Source organism: Frankliniella occidentalis, unplaced genomic scaffold (genome assembly GCF_000697945.3).
Source record: "Frankliniella occidentalis isolate FOCC.00 unplaced genomic scaffold, Focc_3.1 Scaffold25, whole genome shotgun sequence".
Taxonomy (NCBI): Eukaryota; Metazoa; Arthropoda; class Insecta; order Thysanoptera; family Thripidae; genus Frankliniella; species Frankliniella occidentalis.
The window spans coordinates 360,765-367,353 of record NW_026267155.1 but is presented as its reverse complement, the minus strand read 5'-3'; the positions used below and the strand labels follow the sequence as shown (position 1 = coordinate 367,353).

General features: G+C 50.5%; 1 protein-coding gene and 1 long non-coding RNA gene across 5 annotated transcripts in view; one reads left to right on the top strand and one right to left on the bottom strand.

The window, feature by feature from the left end:
• LOC113213708 (uncharacterized) overlaps positions 1-6,589 on the bottom strand; it is a 59,504-nt gene that overhangs the window by 11,476 nt on the left and 41,439 nt on the right. Inside the window, exon 3 of the long non-coding RNA XR_008010900.1 lies at positions 4,305-4,581. This is a non-coding gene — a long non-coding RNA (uncharacterized LOC113213708). The remainder of the gene's footprint in view (positions 1-4,304; positions 4,582-6,589) is intronic.
• The window catches only part of LOC113213713 (uncharacterized), a 54,622-nt gene that overhangs the window by 14,905 nt on the left and 33,128 nt on the right, over positions 1-6,589 (top strand). The gene's annotated exons all lie outside the window — the stretch shown is intronic.

Below are 6,589 nucleotides of genomic sequence, written 5' to 3'. Positions count from 1 at the left end.
GACCGTAACCGTAGCAAATTACGGCCGTAATCGTAAATTCTGGCCGTAACCGTAACCGGAATTTTTGGTTGGGCGGATTGCGAATAAGACTGCGGGGGCATACAGAGTCTCTTTTATATTATTTTTTCGCGAGCAGACTGTTTCGCTTACGTCAGGCGTCGTATCCTTCTTTATTCTCCATTATGTACCGTATTCGTGCCTCTCTCTCTGCCGTCGTCAATATGTATCGCGTTATATAGTAAAAATCTGCGGAGTATACACAGTAAAACAAAATGTAACTAGTGGACTCTAAACTCCATCTGGTCCTCGACCTAGGGTTCTTCGACACTATGGATCTGAAGCCACAATTTCCTTTTGAAAATTAATTGTAGTGTTTGTTTACGGTCCACAATCTAGTTTATTCGAAAAGACTGTGGCGAGCACAACGGCCAGCAAAACAATTATTGACAACACTGGAAATGCAAGTGTGTGAATGTCGCTCACCTGCAGGTGAGCGACATTCCATTCGTACACTTAGGGGGGTAAAGGTGTGAATTTCTCCTAGAAAATTCATACGTTTACTCCCCTAAGTGTACGAATGGAATGTCGCTCACTTGCAGGTGAGCGACATTCACACACTTGCATTTCTAGTGAAAGTACAAGAAAGATAAACGATTTGCTGTATAGCTAAACACGGGTTAGAACTTATTATGTAACTGTTTAGCTAAAAACTAGATATCGAGCTATTTATGAATTAGCCACGTAGCTAAAAATAATATATTTAGCTATTTATTTTTTATCTATGTAGCAAAAACTGAGCTTTGTTTAGCTATTCAGCTACATTCTTAGCTCCCACAGCTTTATAAATCTGATTGTTTAGCAACATCGCTAAATGATTAGTTATCCCGTATCTAGGTATTGGTTTAGGTAGGTCATATTTTTTCGTCTTTTTCGTCGTGTAGGCTACAGTTGACTTTGAACGTCCCGTGGGCTTGGCCGGCGCTGAGTCAGTGCAGGTGCCGCGCGGTCCCGCGCACTGGTTCCCAGGAGTCGGGATGAGTCGGCCGACACCCGGCGGCGCGAACCCCGCGACGAACAAAACGGCCGGAAACGGAGGCGGCCGTGAAGAGCATCGCGGTGACGAATTGTGTGCACCCGCGTGCGTGTGTGTGCCAGCAACTCTGTAGTGTGTGTGTGTGTGTATGCCCGGGCCGCCCGCCCCCAGGCTGCAGGCCGCACACAGCCACCTTTGGGCATGCAGCGATGCAGAACGTGAACGTAACCTTGTCCTACCTCACAGGCGGGCGCGCCGTGCCCCACGTGCCCTATCGTCCGTTTGATTGATCCACATACCCGGCACTACAAAAAATAAGAACGACAACCTAACAAAATAAACACCTCTTTACCGCTTAATTTGTCAAACCCCTAGAAAACTAATTTCTTTTATTTTAATAATTTTCTGCAGCAGGGCCAGTACGTTTTAGTGTTGCTTGGATGGTTTCTTTTTCATTTTTAAAAGTATATCAGAAATCATTTTGTACGTGCCTGCCCACAACAGACACGATGGCCCTAAAGTAAGCTCGGGCCCAAAGTATTCCTGGATCATTTCGGAATTAGGGGGCAATAATGGGGTATCCGACGGGATCCGTCGAGAAGCGAGACATATTGTTGTCTGTGTGGCATGTGTGTGTGTGTGTGTGTGTGTGTGTGTGTGTGTTCGTGTGTCTGTATGCGTGCGTGCGTGCGTGCCGGAGACGCCCGCGTGCAGCATCGGCCGTGCTGGCCGTGCCGTGACATCACCGGTGTGTCGCGAGGAGCACGTCCGCCTCGCCCCGCCCCGCCACGCCACTTCCAACAGCACATAATTGACTTGTAACTGTTGGTATAGCAAACTGAAAATGTTGTACTGTCTGCATTGGTAGTAGGGTGCTCGATACACGAATTGGAGGGGAATACATAGGACGTTTCTGATTTGTCTTCGTCGCCGTTGTATTGTTGTTGGCCGGTCCCGCAGCAACCGGCGGCAGGTCGAAAGGACCTTCTGAGAGGACGAGGATGCCGGCCTCAGGTGAGAGGGGGGAGGGGGGGGGCGCTGTCAGGCCCTGACCCCTTCGGCCGGATCCGAAATCGCTTTGGGGCAGCGGGGGACCCCGACGTTAACGAGGAAATCAGCAGTTTTAGGAGGGGGCGACCAGGACAAGGCAGCAACTTGGCTGTGCCACTGTTGGAAAAAGTCCACAGCAGCGTCGAGGAAAATGGTGAAGCCATGGAGTCCGTGTCTTCCTCTATAGTTTAGACCAAGCGTGGCCGGGCGGAGTGTTTCGCTTTAACGATTCAGCTCGTCATTAGGCAGAGAATGTGATTCTTCGCGTCTTTAAAAACCGCGCTTACGCGATTGACGCGCGTTGTGTTCGTCGAAAAAAAATAATCAAAATACCCCATAAAAACAGAGATCAAGTCTCTAGCGCAGACAGACAAGTTAATCTGCTGCGACTGCAAACAAGCTGCTGAGATTCTTAATTTATTTCTGGGCAGACAAAGAAAATTTACTTCAAAATGCCCCCCACAGTTAAAGTACAGTACATATTTTCTTTATCAAACAGATATTTTTTTTGTTTAAATTTTCCTGCAGAAGCTTGTGCGATCATCATAAAATTCTGCTTCTTGGGTGGCTTCCCTCTCCTTTTCGGCCGTTGTCGCTCTGCAACATATGTTGCATGCTGGTCGGCATCCACACACACGCAAGCGCACGAGGCGTGTGTGTGTGTGTGTGTGTGTGTGCGTGTGTGTGTGTGTGTGAGAGAGAGAGAGAGACATGTGATACCGCGCTGCAGGCCTCTCGCATAAGCAGGCCACCAGGGGTTTTTGATGTGTCCGTCCGTAGCCTGCCGCCCGCCCCATAGCCTCTGCCCTTGTCCGCAGCTGTCCACACGACGGGGCAGCAGGAGTATCTCGGCTGGGGGGACCGGGCGGGAGGGCCCCTAACCGACCGACGACGTATGTGAGAAATTCGACGGGAAACGTGTAAAGGTTTTGACAAAAAAAAATGCTACTCGTTCTTATACCTGTCACTTGAGTCGTCACTTAAATTACTACTTGAATTAAGTTACAGTACCAGTTATTGGTAAGTTGTGTCAGTTTGTCGACATATTTCTCAGTCATGTGTCAGTTGCTGGTCAGTTCTTTTGTCAGTTACTTGCATTTATCGGTTATTTTCGGGGGCATCCACCACAGCCATACCGGGGTAGTTGTCCTGCCGGTGCCGTGTGGCTTCTCGGGCCGAGCCGAGCCGAGCCGAGCAGGTACAACGGCGCGCCTGCAGCAACAGCAACAGTGACATTACGTCAGAGCGGCAGCTCGGCGCGGTCCGTCTGTCTGTCAGTGAGTGCACGCACGGCCACTCACATTTGGCTGACTTTGAAACACGATGGTGCTTCCCATCAATTTTAAATACAGCTACGGCATTTCTCACTCTGGCCATTTTGTTTCGTTTTTCCAACAATTGGTGCATTTTATTGGTTTACGCAAATGAAACTAATTAATTCATAGAGTTACGGCTAGGTGACGCCCGTGTAGAGCTGTGCAAGCCAAACGCAGTATATAAGGCGCAGCGATAAAGATCCCGGTATAGCGGAGAAAAAGAAAAATGCGGGGAACAAGAAAACGGAAGTTACCATCTTATAGCAAAGTTATTTCCGTTTTCTTGTTCCCCGCGCATTCTTCGTCGTATCAGCTTGACCGGAATGGATTATTGACAACGAATAAAAAGGTAGCTCACTCGTTTATTCGCTGCCCGTACTACGGCGATTATTCGTACGCTGTAGTCATACATACGTGATGCGAGTTCCGCATCATGGAAATGAGGTTGGGCGTGGCGCGGCGGGGCGTGGACTTGGTCGCGGATTTGGACAGGAGCCAAGGCCGGCTGGGGGCCGCGCACTTGCATATCCTATCCAGCGGCACTTCTCTTATTCGCGAGGGTGCCATTAGAGGCTCCTGCGGCAAAACGGCCATTATATTGGCGAGTTATATCGGCGCGCGGGCGGCGCTTATTGGCAGCCAGAGAGTGTGCCGCTGCCGATGGGGGTGCATCACCCACAAAAATAAATTTAAAAAATCAGTATACATCAGGGCAAAATCCGGACAAAATTATGGTAAAGTCACTTTATAAATCTGAAACTCGGAGAAAATTTTGAAAAATAATCAGAGAATAAGAATTTCTTCTAAGGAAAATCAGAAAAAATCAGAGAAAGAAAAGAAAGAAACAACAAGAAAAATTGGTAGGCGGTTCCATTTATGCTGCTGCTGCTGTTGTGCGAGCTTACCTGCGCCGCCGGCAAGCTGTCCGCCGCTTCGCGCGCCTAGGCGGGGAAGAAGAGCAGGATATCGCCGGCTGAGATCTCAATGCACCGCGGCGCGAAGTTTAAATCCGTCAATCTAGCTGTTGCTTCGTGTCTTGCGATTCACCGCTCGGCCGCCCCACGCCACTGGCCGTCGCATCAGTTCCTTCCTGATCACTGAACGTCGTCACGTCCCCCGGCACCGTTCCTTCTCCGAGTCACCTTACAGGAGTACCGGAACGCTCCCCGCGAGGGGATCTCCCTGGAAACCATCAGAAACACGCTATACTGGAAAACGGCAAAACTTTACCTCTAGACTAGTGCTTGTAGGAAAAATAATCTTAGTTCTGGAATCAATTTAGAAATGCCCATAAATCATAGTCATGGTGTGGTTAGATGTGGCTTAATTTTGGCCCTACTGATATCCAGTGCAAGGCAAAAACGTTCACAGTTGTTAGAAAATGGCTTGCTCATGCCTTGCGATGACCTCGCTCGTCACGGTCTCAGTGTCTGGTGGACGTACATATGTCATATGGACTCATAAGGAATGTGTGACATTCGAGTCAGTCTTTTAAATGTGGCTTCACAGTCACTGTGTTTGAATAACAGCGTGTATACCGCAGTTAGTAGTAGTTTAAGGAGTGCAAGCATCTCCTGGAACCTGGAGCGCCACCACCATACTGGAACGCGATACTCCTGGACAGCGGTCTGCAAGACAGAGGGCACATAAATCTAGATGCCCCCTTGTCGCCCCGCTGTGTGGTCGCGTCTATTTATTTCGTGGTCCGCTTGGCCGGAAGCGCAATGGGTCGGAAAGATGAATGTGAATATGAATGAACAGGTCGCTTTGTATGCATGAGCGGGGATCGATAGCTCGATCCCCTCATTTATCCTCGTGCCGCGAGGGGATTCGGCTGTGATAGAAGTAGTGTGCGGGCAGCAGTAGCGGCGGCAGGCAGGGCTTTCAAGAGCACGCGGTGGGGGAGCACCAGCAGAAAAGAACCGCTATTGCGTTACACATTCGAGCGATCGGGGGGGGGGGATGCGCGGCTACTTGGTAAGGTAGAAAGAGGGAGAGTGGGGGAAAGGGAGGGGAGGGGACTTTTTTCCCTTCTCGCCATACCGCCTTTGTGGGAAAGTCCTTTTAGGGGCAGCTCCACCGCCGTGTGATCCCTATTGCGAGGAGGCTGTGTGCGATGCAGGGCGTGGCGCGGCGCGGCGGGGCGCGGACCGCAGCCGTCAGACCAGCCTAGTGAACCAAGGACGGCCGGCCCAGGTCCCGGCCGGGTCGGGTACTGTGTACGGGTACCGAGCACATTGCGTGAGCCGGCGAGTAACGACGCGCCGGGCGTGGCGGGGCGGGGTGGGGCGCGTAGTCCTACGCACAGAGTGCACGAACGGGTTGCATATTATAAGCGACTGGCGCTGCAAAGTGTAATAATAAGCCGCTCTCTGCTGCACTGCGCGCCGCGCGAATGGCCGCTCGGCTGCGCCCGCCAGAAAAAAATAAATATATATATATCTAACGCATTTCACGCTTGTAGTCCCGTGATACACGATTGTGAAGACTGAGAGGAAACTTCGCGCAAGACAAAATAAAATAGTACGGCACAAAATTAATTTGTTCACGACAAATGTCAAGTTGGGCACGACAGAGTTTATTTCCTCGTAATTTTCCGCGCAGAATTAAGACACACACTAAATGTGACTGCTTGGTTTCCAAGCAAAAGTGGTAATTTCCAAGCGCTTTTTGCTTGAAAATTACTACTTTTGCTTAGAAATCAAGCAGTCACTTTTAGCGTGCAGTTACCTACAGTGTGCAGTATCTGTGACACACCAGGCCTGGTGTAAAACAGCAACGACCGCGACGGTCCCGATTTCATTTTTGTCCGATACTTCGAAGACGAGTGTACTCTTTTTCCCAGTCGTCCGCGCGGTGTGTGCAGTTTGCGCCGCCTCGGCTGGCACCCGCGCCGGGAGGGGAGGGAGTGGAGCGCGAGCGTGAGGACGCTGCATTAGGAGGCGTAGGAGGCGGTGCCGACCTAACCTAACCGCACCTTTATACGTATTAATCTAGGAGTGCGGCGTGGCGGGGCGAAGCGTGGAGTGAGTGCATTCGTGCACCGCCAGACAACGTGGGTTCGAATACCAAGCCCGAGTAGATGATAAAGCGCATGACTCTGTCTCTCCGCGTCTCATGTGAGAATATAAATGCAGCACTAGAGAGAGAGAGAGAGAGAGAGAGAGAGAGAGAGAGAGAGAGAGAGAGA